A 20,035-nucleotide genomic window follows, 5' to 3' on the forward strand; every position below is an offset into this window, starting at 1 on the left:
AAGGCGGAGGCTGACAGGGCGGAGGCCTCCGCTAAGAAAAAACTAGCGGAGGCCGAAGCCGCCGCCGCGGTGAAGCAGCAGGCTGAGGAAGCCGCACGTCGCCAGTCGGCCTTGCTTGTTACCCCGCTGAACTCTGCGCCGCCGCCCCCGGAGTTCACGGGGCAGACTGGAGAAGCCGGCGGGGAGAACCTCGTCGAGGAGAGGGAAGGCGGTGAGCCCTCTACTCCGGGCCTGAATGTTCTACCGCCGCCTCCGCCGCCGTCTGAAGGCGTGCAAGGCAAGCGGCCAGCGGACCCTCCGGTGCCGCCGACCGAAGATGAGGCTGTGGTGAGGCTACTCCTCCAGGTCGGCTCGCCAGCGCGCCGTCGTCTGGAGAAGGCGACTTCGGCACCCCGCCCCCTGGAAGCCAGCACCGCCAGCTCGGCGGCTCCAGACGCTGAAGCGACGAGTGCCGCACCTGTTGGGTGGGTGCGAGGAGGCGGTACAGGGCCGCTGATCCGGGCGGTCCTGGACGTCCAGGCGAAGCTCCGTGCTGAGGGTGACGCCCTCCAGAGTTGCACCAAGGCGTTCCTAGCATCGCGGGCAGCCGTTCGGGTATGTTTTTTCTTTGGGCCTTTGTTTTTCTTGTTCCTCTCTGTGGGGGCGCGCCAGCGCACCCACTGGGTGTAGTCCCCGAGTTTCAGGCCGGCTGCTGAGCAGGCGGCCCGAAACTCCAATTGATGAACTTCTGGGTACTAACTTTGTCTGAAATGCTTGTTGCAGGATTACCACAACCTCCGCGTCACTGCCTTCAACCATAATGTTGAAGAGCTGGGCAAGCGGACCGCCAACTTGGCGGAGAGCCGGAGTAAGTCCTTCCCTCTTTTTTCTTCTCTATGGGGGCGCGCTAGCGCACCCGCGGGCTGTAGTCCCCGAGATTCGGGCCGACTGCTGAGCACTCGGGCCGGATCTCCCCGGCGACCTACTTTATTGACGACTGTTGTCTTTCTTCCTTTCCTTCAGGAGCCAACGCTGCTCTTCAACAGCAGCTAAGCGAAGCCAACTCCGCCCTGCTCGCCAAATGGGAGGAGTGCAGCAGTCTCTCCATAGAGCGCGATCTGCTGGCCACTCAGTTGGCAGAGCAGAAGGAGCTGCTTGCGAAGTCGCAGAGGGAGGCAGAGGAGACGGAAACCGCCCTCTTGGCCGAGTTCGCGAGCGAGCGCTCCTCCTGGTCTGACAAGGAGGCGCTGCTGTCCTCCGGCTTCCACGATATTGAAGACATTGTTGATGGTGAGTCTCTTTATTTTCTTTCTTCGAGCTGCCGACTCCTGGTTTTTGACTTGCTTCTTCGTTTCTTCGTGTCTTTTACGGACTTCTTCCCTGGGCAGTCGCAGGCCGCTATCCAAGCCATCGAAGCCGATCGTGATAGTCGGAGGGTGGAGGGCGTGGAGATCGCCGCCGATGCCCCCCGAACTCTTGATGAGCACATCTTGAGCATCGAGGCTCGCCTCCGGCCGGCTCACCGGATGCTGCGTCGGCTTCAGCGCGTCGGTGCCCAGGCGATTTCCGCCCTTTGGCTGGATATGCAGGCTCCGCGCACACCCAGCCTGACGGCCAACTAGTTGGAGGTCGCGGCTGGTCGCCTCGAGGCCTGGAAGGGCTCTTCGGCCCGGGCTGGAGTGCGTCGGGCCTTGGAGTTTGTCAAGGCATGGTACCCTGGGCTCGATCTAGACCGGTTGGCCACGCTTCGGTCGGAGGCCCAGCCGGAGCTAGCGGCTGCGGAAGACGCCCTCGTCAAGCGTGCTGCGGCGATCGCTGAGTACACTGACACGAGCATCTTCGTGCCCGAGCGGTCTGAAGATGGCGAGGAGGTACCGCCGGAGTGGTTTGGGATGAACCCAGACTACGGAGAAGACTCGAGGAGGTGATTGGCTCCAACGTCGAGGAGGAGGACGAGGCGGAGGATGAGGGCGAGGCGGAGGCACCAGAAGACGGAGCAGACGGCCAGCCTCAGCTAGACCGCGCCTCCAGCAACGAGCCGCGTGCGACCGACCCGACTGCTGCCGGAGGCGATCAAGCCGAGACTAGCCGGCCGACCGCCTCGACGCCTGATGCTGGCGCCTCCTCCGACCCCCCCGAATCCGTTTGCCGCCTCCTAAGCTGCCGCTGTGTCTTTTGTTTTATCTGCTTCAGTAGTCTTTTGAAGAACTTGTTAATTCGCACAATTCCACTCGCGGGGTGTATTTTGAACCTCTACTCGACAATTCGGCCAAGGGCCTATGTTATATATATATATATATATATATATATATATATATATATATATATATATATCTTTCCTTGCTCATTGTTCTTTTGGCTGTTTTCGTTTGCCGCTTTCTCTTAGTTGCCTGCCTTGCCAATCCGACAGCCGCTCTGCGGACTGTTGCTGGATCAAGTGCTAGGCTACTTTGGGAAAGCAAGTACTTAGCCGATTTCAAGATTGTTTGAGCAAGTTGGATAGAAAACGACAATCTGACTGTCCGAGAGTCGGTTTGCGAGAAAGGCTGGAAGCCATCTTGAGCTATGTTTTACGCTTTGAGTCCTTAGCCATTTTTCGTGCGAGCACCCATTCTACCTTACCTCTGCCCACCGTACAATCGCTCTGCGAGCTGTGGCTTCTGACAGAAGATGGCTTGGTTGTTACACACTACTTGTCCGGCTGCAGGAAGCATTTCATAGTGCAAGGCGGCAAGTCCCCGGGCCGACTTGTCGAGCCCGGTACCAAGCGGCATGACAAAGAGTAACATACTTGTAGGCATAATTTTTATCATACAGACAAAAGAGGGCAGTCCCCGAGCTCGTCTCGGGGGGCCCGATGTCTTGGTACTTCCATACAAAAGGTAGCGTGGTACATACTGCATCAACTGTAAAATCTTCGGAGAAGATTTGCATTCCATGGCCGCTCTGTCTCCTTGCCGGAGTCGTCCCTCTTGCGTGCTCGGAGCTTCTGAGCGTCGATCAGGTAGTAGGAATCGTTGCCTAGTACTTTGCTAATGATGAAAGGGCCTTCCCAAGGCGGCGATAGCTTGTGCTGGCCGGCTGTTCGCAGGATCAGCCAGAGCACAAGGTCGCCTGCCTGGAAAGATCTTGGCCTGACCTTCATGTTGTGGTATCGGTGCAGGCTCTGCTGGTAGATGCTGGATCGGCTGAGTGCCAACAGCCGGCCCTCTTCCAGCAAATCGACGCCGTCTTGTCGTGCTTCTTCTGCTTCCTCCTCGGTGTACATGGTGACTCGTGGGGAGTCGAACTCTATGTCCATTGGGATGACAGCTTCGGCACCGTAGATGAGGAAGAAGGGCGTGAAGCCGGTTGACTTGTTTGGAGTCATGCGCAGACTCCAGAGGACGGCTGGCAGCTCGTCGAGCCAGCAGCCAGCCGAGCGTTCCAGAGGCTCGATCAACCGAGGCTTGATGCCGGACAGGATGAGGCTGTTTGCTCGCTCCACTTGGCCATTTGACTACGGGTGGGCGACGGACGCTAGGTCCAGTCGGATCCCTGTGTTGCGCAGAAATGGGCCAAGGCGCCTTTGGCAAAATTTGTGCCGTTGTCGGTGATGATGTTGTGTGGTATGCCATACCGAATTGTGATATCGGTGATGAAGGTCACGACAGTCGGACCGTTTAGTTTCTTAATTGGCTTCACTTCCACCCACTTGGTGAACTTGTCCACTACGACAAGTAGGTGAGTTAGACCCCAAACTGCGAAAGGCCAAGCAATGGGGATGGTCTTGAGCGCGGAAGCCGGCTGGTGCGGCTTGGAGCTGAACTTCTGGCACCCTTTGCATTTTTGGACCAACTCCTTGGCCTCTTCCAAGGCAATCAGCCAAAAGAAACCGTGCCGAAAAGCTTTGGCGACGAGTGCTCTTGAAGCCGCATGGTGGACGCATTCGCCTTGATGGATGTTTTTGAGGATCGCCTGGCCTTGCTCTGGCTCTACGCATCGCTGGTAGACACCAGTGACGCTGCCCCTGACCAGCTCTCTGTTGATTATGGTATAGGTTGCCGCCCGGCGTTGTACTTGCCGAGCTGAGGTCTCATCAGTTGGTAGCTCTTTGTTCACCAGGAATTTGAGGATGGGCTGGGCCCATGAAGGTGCTGCTATTTCTTCGACTACCATAACTGCAACTTGGACGAGGGCGGCTGGGCTGGGAGGCGGCGGGCTGGAGTCAACAGCCGCTTGCTGGGCTGATGAAGTCCCCAGGCCGACTGACGCGGTCCTTGGGCCGACTTCTGGAATCTTCGAGTCTGTCACCGCAGTCTCCGGGCCGGGCTCGACTGTGGAAGCTTTGGAGTCGCCCGCCACAGTCCCCGTTCCGACTGCCGGAGCTCTGGAGTCGGATCCGCCGTCTTCGGGAGGAGCCGGCCAAAAAATGGAGTCTGATTCTGGTGAAGGCTTGACAGACGGCTTGAGGAGGCGTTGAAGGGCGACGCCAGATGGTATTGTTTAGCGGGTAGAGCTGATTCGTGCCAAGGCGTCTGCTTGGTCGTTGTCGTTTCTTGGCACATGGAGGAACTCGCACCCTTCGAAATACCCGTTGAGTTGCTTCACGAGGAAATGGTAGCTCGCCATGTTTGCGTCTTTCACGTCCCAGTCGCCAGATGACTGCTGGACCACTAAGTCCGAGTCGCCATAACACAAGATCCGGCGGATGCCAAGTTCTTTGGCAAGCCGGAGCCCGTGAATTAGCGCCTCGTACTCGGCCATGTTGTTGGAGGCGGAAAAATGGATTTGCAGTGCATATTTGAGCTTGTCGCCTTTGGGAGAGGTGAGGACGACGCCGGCTCCCAAGCCGGTGCGCATCTTGGAGTCGTCGAAGTGCATCCGCCAATGGGTGGAGTCAGGCACTGGAGGCAGGTACCGGGTCTCGGCCCAGTCGATGAGGAAGTCAGCCAGTGCTTGTGATTTGATAGCGGTGCGGGGCTGGTAGTGGATGGTGTAGGGAGCCAGCTCTATGGCCCACTTGGCCGCTCGACCAGAGGCATCTCGGCTACCGATGATCTCGGCAAGTGGAGCCGTGCAAACCACTGTGATTGGATGCTCTTGAAAGTAAGGCTTCAATTTCTTGGCAGCAAAGTGCAAGCCATACCACATCTTCTAGTAGTGGGGGTAGTTCTGCTTGGAGGTCGACAGTACCTCGCTCAGGTAATATACTGGTCTCTGGACAGGTAGCGCCTTGCCTTCCTCCTTGTGCTCTACTACAATGATTGTGCTGACTACTCGGCTGGTGGGGGCGATGTACAGGAGCATAGGTTCCTTGGGAGTCGGAGCCGCCAGGACGGGTGGAGTAGTCAGCATCTTCTTCAACTGGTGGAAAGCTTCGTCCGCCTTATGGTTCCACTCGAAAAAAGTGGTCTTCTTCATGAGTTGGTATAAGGGGAGAGCTTTCTCGCCCAGCCGACTGATGAATCGGCTGATGGACGCCAAGCAGCCGGTGAACTTCTGCACATCCAGTAGTCGGCTGGGTACCTCCATTCTCTCGATGGCCTTGATTTTTACTGGGTTGCATTCTATGCCGCGTTCAGAGACCAGGAAACCTAGCAGCTGGCCAGCTGGTACTCCGAAGACACACTTCTCGGGGTTGAGCTTGATCTGGAACTGAAGCAGGTTCTCAAAAGTCTCCTTGAGGTCTTCCAGCAGCGTTCCTCGCTTTTCCGTCTTCACCACCACGTCATCCACGTAAACGTGGGCGTTCCTGCCGAGCTGCTTGAGGAGGCACTCCTGCATGCAACGCTGAAAGGTGGCGCCGGCATTCCTTAAGCCGAACGTCATGGTGAGGTAGCAGAATGCTCCAAACAACGTGATGAAGGCGGTCTTCAATCTGTCAGCCGGATTCAGCTTGATCTGGTGATATCCCGAGTATGCATCCAAGAAGCTCAACAACTCGCATCCGGCTGTGGAGTCTATCACCTGGTCAATTCTTGGTAGAGCAAATGGGTCCTTGGGGCAAGCCTTGTTGAGGCTCGTGTAGTCAATACACATTCACCATTGCTTGTTCTTCTTTAGCACCAGGACCGGATTTGCCAGCCACTCCGGGAAGAAAACTTCCATAATGAAGCCGACTGCTAGGAGTCAGGCTATCTCTTCTCCGACAACTCTTCTCTTCTCTTTTGATAAGTGGCGCAGGGGCTGCCTGACCGGCTTTGCATCAGATAGGACGTGTAAATTGTGCTCGGCAAAATCCGTCGGTACACCTGGCATGTCCTTGGGAGACCATGCGAAGATGTCCCGATTCTCACGGAGGAAATCAACGAGCTCACATTCCTATTTGCTGTCGAGGTTTGCACCTACGACGATGTACCTCTCTGGGCGCTCCGGATCCAAGGGTATCCTCTTTGTCTCTTTGGAAGGCTTGAACGAACCTTCGGCTTCCGACTCCTTTGGGTCGGGCGATATCTCCGACTGCTTGCCGGCCATCGCCACAACTCGCTCAAGGAGTCGCTTCTCGGCTGCAATCACCAGGGACTCGGCCAGCCGACTGCTCTCGGCCGCGCAAGCGGACGACTTCTGGTAGTCGCCGGCCACAGTCAGAATTCCCCTGGAACTGGGCATCTTTATTTGAGGTAGGCATAGTGGGGGACTGCCATGAACTTGGCCAAGGCGGGCCGGCCAAGTAGCGCATGGTATGGGCTCTCAAGGTCCACTACCTCAAACCAAACAGACTCTCTTCGGAAGTGAACTTTGTCCCCAAAGAGGACGACAATCAGGATCTTGCCGATTGGTGAGCAGGAAAGCCCAGGAACAATGCCGTGGAACACAGTCCGACTGTTCTGAAGCTGCCTCTGCTTGATTCCTAACTTCTCCATGGTGTCCTTTTACAGGATATTGATGTTGCTGCCCCCATCTATCAGAACTCACGAGAAACGTGCGGTCCGTTTGTCCATGGCAAAGGTGGCGTCCAGGACCAAGGCATAGGAGCCCGGACTCGGCATCACTTCTGGGTGGTCATCCCTGCTCCAGCTGATGGGCCTCTCAGACCAGTGCATGAACTCTGGCATCTCTGAGGCTACTGCGTTCACCTCTTGTCGCTGCAGCCGCCTGATGCGTCGATCATCAGCCACACTGGTGAACACCATGTAGGCTCCGTGCTCTTCAGGGTATTCGTCTTGTGCTGCGCCGATTGGCCTGACTGCCGGCTGCTGGGGCGGAGGCGGAGGCGGCTGGCCAGCAGGCAGGGGTGGCAGGAGGCTGTCTCCCTTGGCAATCCTGGTGAGCCAGTGGCACTTCCGGGTGGTGTGATTCGACAGCTTCGCACCGCTGTGGAACTTGCAAGGTCCATCCAAGGTCTACTCATAGGAGAAGGCTGGCAACTAGTTCGGCTTGCCGCCTTTCTGTCGCTTGGACGGAGGCTGCTCTTCTGGCTGGTGGGCTTCAATGGTCGCGACCTGCCGGCTGCGGGGCCTTGCGCTTGTTGTCGCCCTGCTGTTGTCGCCGGCCGGTGTCTGCCGCCGGAGTTCTTGGAGCCTGTTGAGCTACTTTGCCAGTCGTGCTGATTTGAATTTCCGCCTTCATGGAGGAGTCGGCCGTAGCGTACTTGTCCGCTATGACCAGCAGCTCGTCGAGGGTTTCTGGCTCGTCGCAGAGGAGCTTGTGCTTGAGGAGGGTGCCTTCTCGGCACCCGGCTGTGAAGTACTCGATGGCCTGCACCTCATGCACGCCCTCGCAGGAGTTCCAGAGCTCAGCCCAACGCGTGAGGTAGTCGCGAGTCGACTCGTCAGGACCTTGCACGCACAAGGAGAGCTGACGAGGCTTGGGAGGACGCTTGTACGTGCTGGTGAAATTGCGGACGAACGCTTCAGTGAAGTCGACCCAGCTGTTGATGCTGCGGGGCTTTAGGCTGTTCAGCCATGCCCGGGCCGTGCCCTGGAGCATGAGCGGGACGTACTTTACGGCGACACGCTTGTTGCCGTTTGCTATGCTGACAGCTGTGGAGTAGTCGACTAGCCAGTCTTCCGGCTTCACGGAGCCGGTATACTTGAGCGTGTCTCTTGGGAGCATGAACCCTCTGGGAAAGGGCTCGTCCCGAATGCGGCGCCCGAAACAAGGCGGACCTAGCTCGTCTTCTTCTTCCAGCGCCAGGGACCGGTGAAGTCGGTCGATCCGGTGGCGGGCGTCATTCTCTCCAACTCCCTCTCGGCGACCAAGGCGGTCACCGAGAGTCGGATGGTCAACAGGCAGCGGGGAGACTCGCCTCTCCTTGAGGGGAGGGGGAGCCGGACAGTCGTCCCGTCGTTCCACTGCTCTCGGGCGGCCGTCTCGGTCGCGCTCTATGGTAATCCGAGTCCGACTGTGGCTGACAGCTGGCTCCTTGTCCTTTCTTCCTCGGGCACCGCCAGTCGGCGTCCGAGACGTCGCGCCTTGATCTCGGTGCGGGTCGTCGTTTGGCCGGTGCGGCGCCTCCGTGCGGCAGCCGGCCTCGTTCTGCACGGCGGCCGCGTCGAGGAGCCGCTGGACTCGCTCCATCATGAGGCGGCGCTCTTTGCCCTCGAAATTGTCCATCTCATCCGCCGCTGCCTGGGCGGCTCGGATGTTCTCCGCCAGCGTGGCATACACGGGGCGGCTAGCCCCAAATAGGCTGGCGATGGCTACGCCGCGCTGCTGAACTGCGCCAAGGCGGCTGGGCCCTGCCAGGGCCGGCGAGCCGCCAACAGCGTGATCCATCTCCCGCTGGTAAGCTTCTGACAAGCGTATCATGCTGGCCAGCTTCTTTGCGCCTTCAACAAGCTGAAGGCGATTTGCTTCTAATGTCTCTGCGTCAGCATCTTCCGGAATGGGCACAGCTAGGTCTTGCAGCGCCGCGCCGAGTGAGTCCGGCGCCCCTCCGCCAGGGAACTCGTCATGACTGATGACCAGCACCTCAGTGACGGTGCTTCCGTCGCTCTCCGTGTGGGGGAGAGGTTCGTCGTAGACCACCACGTTGGTGGGGAACGCGTCGACCGACGCGGTGTCGGAGTCGACCAGCATCGGGTCGGTGGAGCCTACGGACTCCAGGTCTACGGCAGGCTCGCCGGAAATGTGGAGTTGATCGAGGAGGCCCGCGAGGAGGTTTTCGGGGCCGCCTGTGCCTGCGTCGGACGCAGGTTCGTCGGAGAGGCAGACCTCGCCGACAAGTTCGGCCAAGGAGCTGGCTGCGTAGGCGATCTCAATGCCGCACAGCGCATCAACGCAAACTTCGTCTGGCGTGCCTGGCTGGCTACGCTCACCAGGGAGGAAAAGGGTTCCCGTCCAGAACAGAACTCCGGACGGCAGTGCACCACGCCCCACGGTGGGCGCCAAATGTCGGGGGTTTGGTGGGACATATGCCAACGGATGGCTTATCATGGTGGGGGCGAGTAGAACGTCGCCGGTGCCTGGAAACGGGATGAGGCGAAGACATGCACGCCGGTGAATCTTACCCAGCTTCGGGGCTCTCCGGGGAGATAATACCCCTACTGCTGCTCTGCGGGGTCTCCGCATGATCACTATGGTCAAGTGTTTACACGGTTGCTCCTTGAGCTGTTTCTGGTGGTAGGAGAGGGCAAGGCTAGCTCTCTCCTTCTATCTGGTATGGTATAGAACTACTGGGAACCAACCCTTTGCATGGGTGCCCTAGGGGGTTTATATAGGCCTACCCCCCAGGGGTACAATGGTAATTCAACTGGGAGCGGGCCCAGCCGTCAGTGCCTCCGACCTCCGACTTCTCTGCCGACTGCTGGGGCCCGCTGACCGATGGGCCCCGCCGACTGGTCTGGTACGGAGCCGACAGGCCGCGTCCGCCGCGGGCGGGTCTTGCCGGCTGCTGATTACTGTAGCTGTGCTCCTGATGACGCAAGCTTGGTCATGGGGTCATGGCAACAGCCTCGCCGCCTGGCGGGCGATCACTGTGGCCACTCCCCATCTCTTCTTGATTAATGGCGTGTGGGCCCCGGGGGAGGGCTCGGCCGACTCCCCCGGGCCGACTCCCGATGGGTCCGACTGGCGGTTCTCCCGCCGTCTCCCGAGGTCTCGCTGACTGGTGGGCCCCGCAGCCTCTAGGCCGTACAGACAAGCCGTTGTGGGCGCAGGACCCGGTACAGTGGTGCTGATGTCAGGGCCGGCCGGGCAACAGTGCCACGCCGCAGGTAGATCTTCCCAAGTACGGCGTGCTGTAGCCATGCCTGCCCTTGGTAAGGGGCGGGGAGTGGGCTTTATTGTAGCCACGCCCCTGCCCCGTCCCCTTCGATGAGGTCACGGTTTGTTGGAGTCTCCAGCCAACTCCCAAAGCCGGCTTCTCTGGAAGTCGCCCCTGGGACTCGGCCGTGAGCGGGCAGTCGGCCGCCTTGCCATAGACTCCCCAGGAGGCGGCTCTTCGCCCTGTGGTCTTGAGGGGCGCAGCCTGCCCCGATGTCTTGAAAGGTTATGGGGCTCGGGTTGGCCTACCCGTGGCCCATTACTCCGACAGTACTCCCCGAAGCTGGTGAGAGCACATATGCGAAACGACATGGAGGCAGGGAAGACTCGGCAGTTGTTTCCCACGCAGAGGGGAGTACGACTGTACGAGGGTTTACTGGTTCATCTGCCGTTGCCGTAGAATAACAACGGGTGTCGGTGAGTAGAGGGATGGCTAGGCCAGCGATGGGAGTACGGCCGGGCGGTGAGGCCTGCGCGGCAGCACAGCCAGCCGCGAGGAGGGGGGAGCAGGCAGTCCCGCCGGCGCTTGTTTGAGCGGCTGGAGCAGGAAGAACAGAGATTGAAGAAGCACGACGGCCGTTGGATGGACATCCAACAGTCAGTGCTTGTGGGTCAACCTTTTTTTAGGAAAGCCTCAAATCTGTGGAAAACAACATACAACCCATCTGCCATTATTTCTAATAATTTACAACCCATTTGCTAATTCTTAAGGTTTTTTTGGAGCACATATTCTTTTTGTTAGCATTACAGCCCATATTGTGGCAACGGTTAAAAAATTATACAAAATTTTGCATATTACGGTGCGGTCTGAACTGTTTTTAATCCCAAAATTTCGACTCACATTCAAACTGATTTTAAAAATAAATGTATATCAATATAAAATCCAACAAATTCTGCACACATAAAAATTAATGTAATTTAAAATCTTGAAATGAAAAAAATATATTTGAAACTAATTGCAGGCTTGATGTGTTTTAAAAATGTACAACCCATTTCTCATTACTGATGGGCCATTTTCTCGGCCAGCCGAATGAAAACTCTCCTCGTCTTGAAAGATTTGCAGCCCAACAGGCCTGAGAAAGCGACTTACTTGGCAAATCACAAAAAAACGGGGCTGTGGCCGTGGACCCAGCTGTCAGCCTCTCCACGTACAGTACTCTTCTGATGGAAGTCGTTCCTTGACCACGTTGACCACGCCGCGCGGAGAGCAGCACGGCGGTGGACGACGGCGAGGCCTAGGAAGGGGACGACGCAGCAGTGGAAGCCCGCGCGGAGAGGACTACGAGGGTTCACTGGTTCGGCTGTAGTGTGAGGCTGCCGTCGCCGCAGGGCCTGGCCAGCGGTGGGAATAGTAGGGGGCGGTGAGGCCTCTGCGGTAGCATAGCCGGCCACGGGAGGCAGGAGCATGCAGCACGACCGGCGCTGCTTTGGGCGGCTGGAGCAAGAAGACCAGAGGTTGAAGAAGCACTACGGCCGTTGGATGGACATCGTACGGTCACTGGAGCTAGAATCGTTCATATTGACTAAGTTGACAAAGCCCTTCGTCCCCGTCAACTTAGTAGGCCCACAAGTCAGCCTCCCAGCAAGGTGGGTCCCAGCTAGCCGGGGGAGTATTCATTTTTTGTGCATAATAAGGAGGCACTTCCGGTGGGTCCGAGCTGACAGCGGGGGGAACGTTTTTTTCGCGAAATACGGTGGCCCGTCCGTTGGGTCCTAGCAGTCAAGGGGAAATGATTTTTTTCGCAAAATACTGCTGGCCCGTCCGGTGGGTCCCCGCTGTCAGGTGGAGGAATAATTATTTTCCGTGTAATAAGGAGGCACTTCCTTACGGCTGCCATGGAGCCAGCTGTCAGCCTCTCCACGTACAGTACTCTTCCGATGGAAGTCGGTCGTTGACCACGTTGACCACGCCGCGCCGAGAGCACCAGGGTGGTGGACGATGGCGAGGACTAGGAAGGGGACGACTCGGAGCCGGGGAAGATGCAGCAGTGGATGCCCACGCGAAGAGGAGTACGAGGGTTCACTGGTTCGGCTGCGGTATGAGGCTGCTGTCACCGCAGAATAACAGGGGGTGTGGGTGAGTAGAGGGATGGCCTGGCCAGCGGTGGGAGTAGTAGGGGACGGTGAGGCCTCCACGGCATCACAGCCGGCCACGGGAGGCAGGAGCACGCGGCACGACCGGCGCTGGTTTGGGCGGCTTGAGCAAGAAGACCAGAGGTTGAAGAAGCACTACGGCCGTTGGATGAACATTGTACGGTAACAGGAGCTAGAATCGTTCATATTGACTAAGTTGACAAAGCCCTCCGTCCCTGTCAACTTGGTAGGCCCACAAGTGAGCCTCCCACTATGCTGGGTTCCAGCTGGTAGGGGGAATATTCATTTTTTTGTGCGTAATAAGGAGGCACTTCCTTGCATGCGAAGATAGCTGGTGGGTGCGACATGTCAGCGGGGGGCACTTTATTTCGCGAAATACAGAGGCCCTTCCGGTGGGTCCCAGATGTCAGGTGGAGGAATAATTATTTTGCGTGTAATAAGGAGGCATTTCCTTGTGTGTGGCCGTGGACCCAGCTGTCAGCCTATCCACGCACAGTCTACTTCTGATGGTGTCATTCGTTGACCATGTTGACCATGCCGCGCAGAGCGCATCCAAGGTGGTGGACGACGATGAGGCCCCGGACAGCAACGAGCCGGAGATGGGAAGATGCGGGAGTAGAGTCGCAGACAGAGAGGTGTACGAGGGTTAACTGGCTCTAGTGCGGTGTGGTTCGGCAGTTGGTGGAGAAGAACAGGAGGTGTGGAGGGGTGGAGGGATGGCCTGGCCAACGGTGGAGTAGCGCTTCATAGCGAAGCGTGCTAAGCAGAGCTGCTAGCAGTAGGAGGCGGGAGGTGGTCCCGGCGGTCCTGGAGGAAGAAGACGAGAGATTGAAGATGGATGCCGGTCGTTGGATGTAAATCCAACGGCTAACATGTCAGAATCATTTGTTGACTAAATTGACAATGACTTGCATTGGCTTCGACCTATTGGCCCACATTTCAGCCTCCAAAAAAGTGGCACGTATTCAACCCATTTTTTAGAATTTACTGTCTTTTTTGCACGGTAGAAATTACAGTCAATTTGATCTTTTTTTTGAATTATAGCCATTAGCTGGGCTGGGTGAACATATAATGTAGCATCCATGCGGCCCGTTTATTTTATTTCCTAAAAAATTACAGCCCATTTGCACTTTCTCGAAATACACGATTTTGTTGGGCTGATTCTAATTATAATGTTGGGTTGGGCCAGCAATGTTATCAAAAAATAAAAAGGGGCCGAGAATTTTGTTATAAATATATTTAAATAATAAGTGATATTATTACATCCGTCCTTAAATCTTACCAAGCTTTTGTACACAATCACTAGGCTTTTCGTGCCAAAACAATCCAGGATTTTATTTGTTATAAGAAATTATTTTTATAAGTTAATAAGATGTGGGATATTGTTTTCTTACACATGTAAGTATCTGTTAAATATATGATGACAATAAAAATAATATAGAATAACATATAAAATATATTTTTTTAGAAAAACAGGGAGCATCTCCCCGGTTCCATTGCTGAGAACGAAACCACAACATATTCTGATACATCAGCTCAAAGAGCAGTTCGAAAGCAAAGGTAGAAAAGCTACAAACTAGGGGGGTGGATGAACAGGTTCTCTGAATAACACAAATCACCCAAGCGGTGCGAAAGGCAGAGCGGATAGAGCACTCAAATGACACAAGGAGGGTCCAGCGAAGCCTTCATGGTCTTCAGCCGAGGGGCCGTGTCAGCCTGTCAGCCTGCGGCGACCAGTAAGCAAGTGGAGACACCGGGCTGGAAGGCGTAGCATGGTGGATGTCCCTCTTTTTCGACACCAGGTGCCCATCATCTTCATCAGAGATCTTGAGACGAGCCCACGGGTCCATCCCCAGAGCAGGTCGAGCCTTGTTTAGCCACAAGTGATCGCCAACGGTTTCTGGAGGGATTTTGTTAGGGTTTCCATGAAGCTCATCAACTTGTCCTTGTCCGATCTGGAGGAGAGAATCGCCCAGTTCCTCACCATGTTCCTGATCAACCTCAAGACCTACGGAATGGAAATCCAGGAGGTGTTACTGAAAATCATAACATTTTTATATTTCCAGAGGCACCAAAGGACAGCTGAGCTAACAGTGTTTAAAACTGAGCACTTTTTGGTAGCAATCCAGAATCTAGCGACAGATTTGAAGGATGAGCCAATCTGACTAGAAAAATATTCCTCAATGTGGGCCCAGAGATGTTTAGCAACTATACATTCAAAAAATAGGTGAGAACAAGACTCTTATTCCAAGGAGTAAACACAATCAAGGGGTTTGATGATGTGTCTCTTCCTAAGGTTATCCCTAGTCATCAATTTGTTTTTGGAGAGAAGCCAGAGAAATACATGAATTTTAGGGGGAACTCTCAATTTCCAGATAGCGGGGATAAACACGGGTTGAAACCCTCTAAAGTTGATAACATGATAGAGGGAGCTGGAGGAATACTTCCCCTTATTGTCCAGCTGCCAAATTAGGGCATCCGGCTCGGCAGTAATGGTAATGCTTTTGGCAATTTCCTCCAACTGGAACCATTGTTCCATGAGACTATCACTAAAGTTCCTTATAAAAGAGAGTTTTAGGCATTGACCGTCCCAAACTTCATTGACACTTTTGTTAAGCTCATTGCGGATAGAGTAAATAGGCCAAAATTGGATTGCTAGGGGGCATGTGCCAAACCACGTATCTTCCCAGAACCTGGTTCTGCTCCCATCCCCTATGTTCCATCTGTAGCCAAATTTCACAGCATGCATAATAGATTTTAATCCTTTCCAGAATCTAGAGGTCTTAGGGTTGCAGGAAGGGACAAAAATATTAGGTTTATTTCCTAGGTATTTATGGGCAATAAGAAGCTTCCAGGGTTTCAGGTCTTCCTCATAGAATCTTTTAATCCAAGACCCTAGAAGACAGATGTTAATTTCTTGGAGGTTAGGAATGCCTAGGCCTCCAAAATCTTTTTTCATAGAGACTAGGGCCCAATTAGCAAGGTGTAGTTTCCTATTTTCCTCAAAATCATTCCACAAGCAATGAGACATCTGATAATTGATGAGGTTCACTGCCCATTTAGGGAACTTGAAGAAGGAGAGGGGATACACTGGAATCCTAGCCAAACAAGCTTGTATGAGGATCAATCTACCTCTGTAAGAGAGAAGTTTGCCCCTCCACCCAGCAATCCTTTTAATGATTTTATCCAGAAGGGGTTGGATATCCTCTCTCCTCAGTTTATCATAGTGGAGAGGGATACCTAGGTACTTAATGGGAAAGTTACCTTTATTACAGACTAGAATAGAGAGGAAGTCAGCTAACTCCTGATCATCCATGTTGATAGGGATGAGTTCACTTTTAGAGTAGTTGATTCTCATGCCTGAGACTTGTTCAAACCAGGTTAGAACAATTTTCAGGTTGCTAGCATGTGTAGAGTCATTGTCTAAGAAAAGGATGGTATCATCTACATATTGAAGGCAGATGATGCCTCCAGGGCAGACCTCAGGACAGAGCCCTGCAATCAGACTATGATCAGCAGCTTTGCTTAGCATTTTAGTAAGAACATCCACTACTAAATTAAACAAAAGCGGGGAGATGGGGTCACCTTGCCTAAGGCCTTTACCAGCAAGGAAAAAAATCACTTTCACAGTTATTTAACTTGACCCCAACAAACCCCCCATGAGTAAGTTGCTGGATCCAACTCTCCTCTATGAAAGGCTTGGAAAAGATCTAAGAGTTCATTTTTCACCAAGTCCCAAAAATCCTGGTAAAACAAGAAGGAAATCCCATCAGGACCAGGAGGCCCATCAGGATAAGAGCTAAAAATGGCTTCCTTCACCTCTGTCTCTGAAAAAGGGGCTTCTAGCAGCTCATTTTCAGCAGGAGAGACTTTTTCAGAAGCAGAGAAAAAATTGTTTTGTAGAGAGAACCCAGAAGGGTTTTCTTTCTTAAACAGGTCTTTGTAGAAGTCACTAGCCACTTTCAGCATCTCATCTACCTCAGTAACAGGGCCATTAGGGCCATCAAGGGAGTGAATGAGGGTTTTCCTCCTCCTCTGGTTAGCTACTACATGGAAGTAAGCAGTATTTCTATCACCCTCCTTAATGTTCCTATCTCTAGACCTCTGTTTGGCTTTGATTTCTTCTTGAAGCCAAATTTTCTTGAGCTCTCCATGGAGAAAGTTTAATCTATTAGTCTCAGCCTTAGAGAGGTCAGTGGTTTCTGCCTTAAAATCTAGATAATCAAACTCAAGGAGGAGAAGCCTTTTGTATCTTCTAAGATTAGCTTCCTCATTGGAGTTCCACCATTTTGTAGTTCTTCTAAATCTCCTGATTTTGATCTGCCAATTTTCTAGGGGGCAGCTGCTCCCAGTAGGCTCATTCTAGATTTTCCTGACTAGCTCAGTAAAATCTTCTCTAAGCAACCACCACTTTTCAAATTTAAAACTATTGCTCTTTGGAGTTTGGTTAAGACCAGAGTCCCATAGCAAAGGAGTGTGGTCACTACCACATCTGGGCAGAGCTCTACATCTAGAAAGGGGAAAAAACTATCTAATTTTGTGTCACAGAAAATTCTGTCAATGGTGGACATAATCCTGGAGCAGCACTTCCAACATATCTAGCAGAACTGTGGGTTTTCCTTCTGACAGGGCAATTCTCAACTTTATGGGTAACCATTTTGCAGATAAAACAACTCTTGGGCTTGACACATTTATCCAAATGATGCCCTGGTTCCCCACAGTTGTAGCAGATCACCTCAAAGTATGCCATAAGGCCCGAAGCAGGGGCAGGAGCAGTTTTCTGGATGTCCTATCTCTTCTTTCGCTGATTCTTGCCTTGAGATTTCCCATTGATCTGAGAGTCAGAACCACCAGCAGATTGATCTTAGGCAATTATAGGAGTCTGCCTAGATTGTGCCCCCATTTGGGGCGGAGGTGGGCCGTACCACTGCCCAACCGGTGCCCCCCCATTGTGATAGGGGAAATTCATCGGAGTTCCTGGTTCCTTCTCATCCTCCAGCCAGATGTTGTCTCTCAGGAAGCAGAAATAACCACCAGACGGCTCAATTGAAGCAGATTGCAAGCCTAATTTCAATCTTCTGCAGGTTTGGGGGAGAGGTAAGGTAGGGGATCCACCTACTCCGGCTCCGGTGGCGTGCTTGTGGGCAGGAGTCCAGTCAAGCATTCCCATCTCGCAGCACGGCGTGGATCTCCTGAATTCACTTCTCCTTTCGCCCATCGAACGAACGCAATCGGTGGCTCACTGGGGTGGGGCATCCTGTGCTTCTCCGAGAAATCTCCTTCGAAGTAGATCCGCAGGGCTAGATTCAGCAGCTCCCAATCCACATGATCCTTGCACATCTGAGCATACCTGCGCGAGTGAGAGAACGGATTCGGTCCCTCCTTGGCTTCCTCCATCGCAGCTTCCTCCTGTACTTCCATCCATTCGCGCGTGCACTGGGTCTAGGAGAGAGCGTCATCGCGAATCCGCATCGCCCGCTCCCTCGAGTCTCCCGCAGCACCGCTGATGCGATGGAGTCGAGCGGCTGGAGCATCTGTGGGAAGGCTTTGTAGACATGTGGGAGATGCATCTTGTACATCTGTCTGTCTTCCAGCCATTCCCCCGTGGATATGGCCGGCGACTCCATGGGGCTTGCTGAGGGGGGGCAGCCGCGCCCGGAGTTAGGAGGCGGGGGGTGGCGGCGAGATCTATGGCGGCGGTGAGGGTGGAGGTAGTGGCGGCGGCGGCGGCGAGGGTGGAGGTGGTGGCGGGGGCAAAGGGGATCGCGAGAGCGGTCATCTATTTGCTAATAATGTGAACTAAACAGTCAACATATAAAATAATTTAAATATATATAATATAGTTAGAAGGGAAACATAAGTTGGACCTGGCGTTCCTATTCTTATATAGAAAAATAGAACAGACCTCTGCGTTTTCTTCAAAAAAATACATAAATTGGGCTGCCAAAAATAAAACCTCGGATGGGAGGTCCATAGGCCGGTCGATACATGACGGCCCTAAGAAAATACAAACATGCCTATGGACCTCCCATCCGAGGACGTGGGCTGCGCATGTTAAAAATGAAAGCCTGGATGGGGCAGTCCAAAACCACGTCCAACACTTGCCAAAACTTCGTCCCTCATTTTCTCTGTGTTTTGCACACTCGACATTCTGTGGGCATTTTGACTGTGCATCATATGAAGATGTACTATGCATGAATGTTGATCAGCATGATGTTAACTGGTTGGTAGTTTCATTTTCGACCATGAATAAAACTTCCAACATGATGTTAACCCTGTTTGAAAAGGCCGTGTTAATATAAATGCTCTGCCTCTGAAAGTTGCAGTTTCTTATCTAAAACTGAACTTGCAGTTTCTTATCTGAAATTGAAACTTGCAGTTTCTTCTCTAAGAATTACATTGTCTGCACTTTTATACTCCTATGAAACTACATTTTTAAGTGCTAAAAATAGATATCTAGAATTCATAAAATACTTCATATGCTCAATACTGCAAATCTGAAATTCAAAAGACATTCATATCTGAAAGTACTCTCAAAATACACAACGCAAAACCCAATTCACAACCTGCAAATACTGACAACCCTAAGCTCCTCCTGGCAATTCACAACCTGCCCGACTATTGGGCTGGGGGGGGCAGCCCCCTCCTATTCCTCGGCGACAGATAGCCGCCCCGTGAGACGATGTGAATGGCGAGGGAGACGATGGCAGGGAAGCATCATCGGGCCAACTGCTTTTCTCCTCTTGCAGTTGGGTTCGGTCGATGAAGATTCCACCGGCTCGCTCTGGCAGGACACCCTCACAAACGGCACCTTGTAGATGCTCGATCCTTCAATCTCTGGTGGATGCTTCATCTGGGATCGATACACCCACCACCGCTCCCTCATGATCGGATTCGGAAAATCTGTTTGCTCCATGGCCTAGAGGAGCAGCTCTATGTACTCCGGCGCGACTCCCTCCAGGAGTATCGCCGCCTTTTCGCTCTGTTGCAGATATTTGGCCATGGATGTCGCCGTCGCCGCTAGTTGGTCCTTGTTGTCAAACCAAGACTGTATCTCCAACATCCTAGCTAGCTTCACAGGGTCGCCGTCTGCGATCCTCACGTATCGGTTGTACTCCTCCATTGATCTACTTCTCCACAGCACCTTCACTCGTCGGCGGTGGTTTTTGAATGGAAGAGGAGAGGAGCAGCGCTGGTTTTGGATTAGAATGGGAGAGGAGCGATGCTTGTTTTGGACTGGAACAGGAGAGGAGGGGCGGTGGTTTTGAAATGGAAGAGGAGAGGAGCGGCGCTGCATTTAGATTGGAACAGGAGAGGAGCGACGGTGGTTTAAGAGGAGAAGAGCGGAAGAGTGGCGCTGGTCTTGGAAGTATTTTTTTGTTGTTTCGCGTATTTTGGGTCAAAGTTTGACCACGTAGTGTATTTGACAAGCAAAATGTGAATGCATGTCACCAAAAATTGTATCGTTTGGCTCGTATCTGAATGTACTTTCAAATTATACTCCCTCCATTTTTGTATACAAGGCCACAAACTCATATTACAGGTACCAAGGTAAAAATCAATGCTATGTTTAAGTCAATGTTGCAAGCTAGCTTGACACCTTGATTGTCGTGTTAATTAATCTGGTTTTTCTCTCCCAAGCACAACAAGCCAACCCTCTTACTCCTCATTGGTTGATTAATGTTGGGAATGCAAGCTAACCTTCTCACTCCCGCATGCACGCAAGGGATATTAATGTCCTCGGGTGCTAGTACGAGGCAAACACCATCAATTT

This window comes from Triticum urartu, chromosome 2A, assembly GCF_056163025.1.
Source record: "Triticum urartu cultivar PI428250 chromosome 2A, HENAU_Tu73, whole genome shotgun sequence".
NCBI lineage: Eukaryota > Viridiplantae > Streptophyta > Magnoliopsida > Poales > Poaceae > Triticum > Triticum urartu.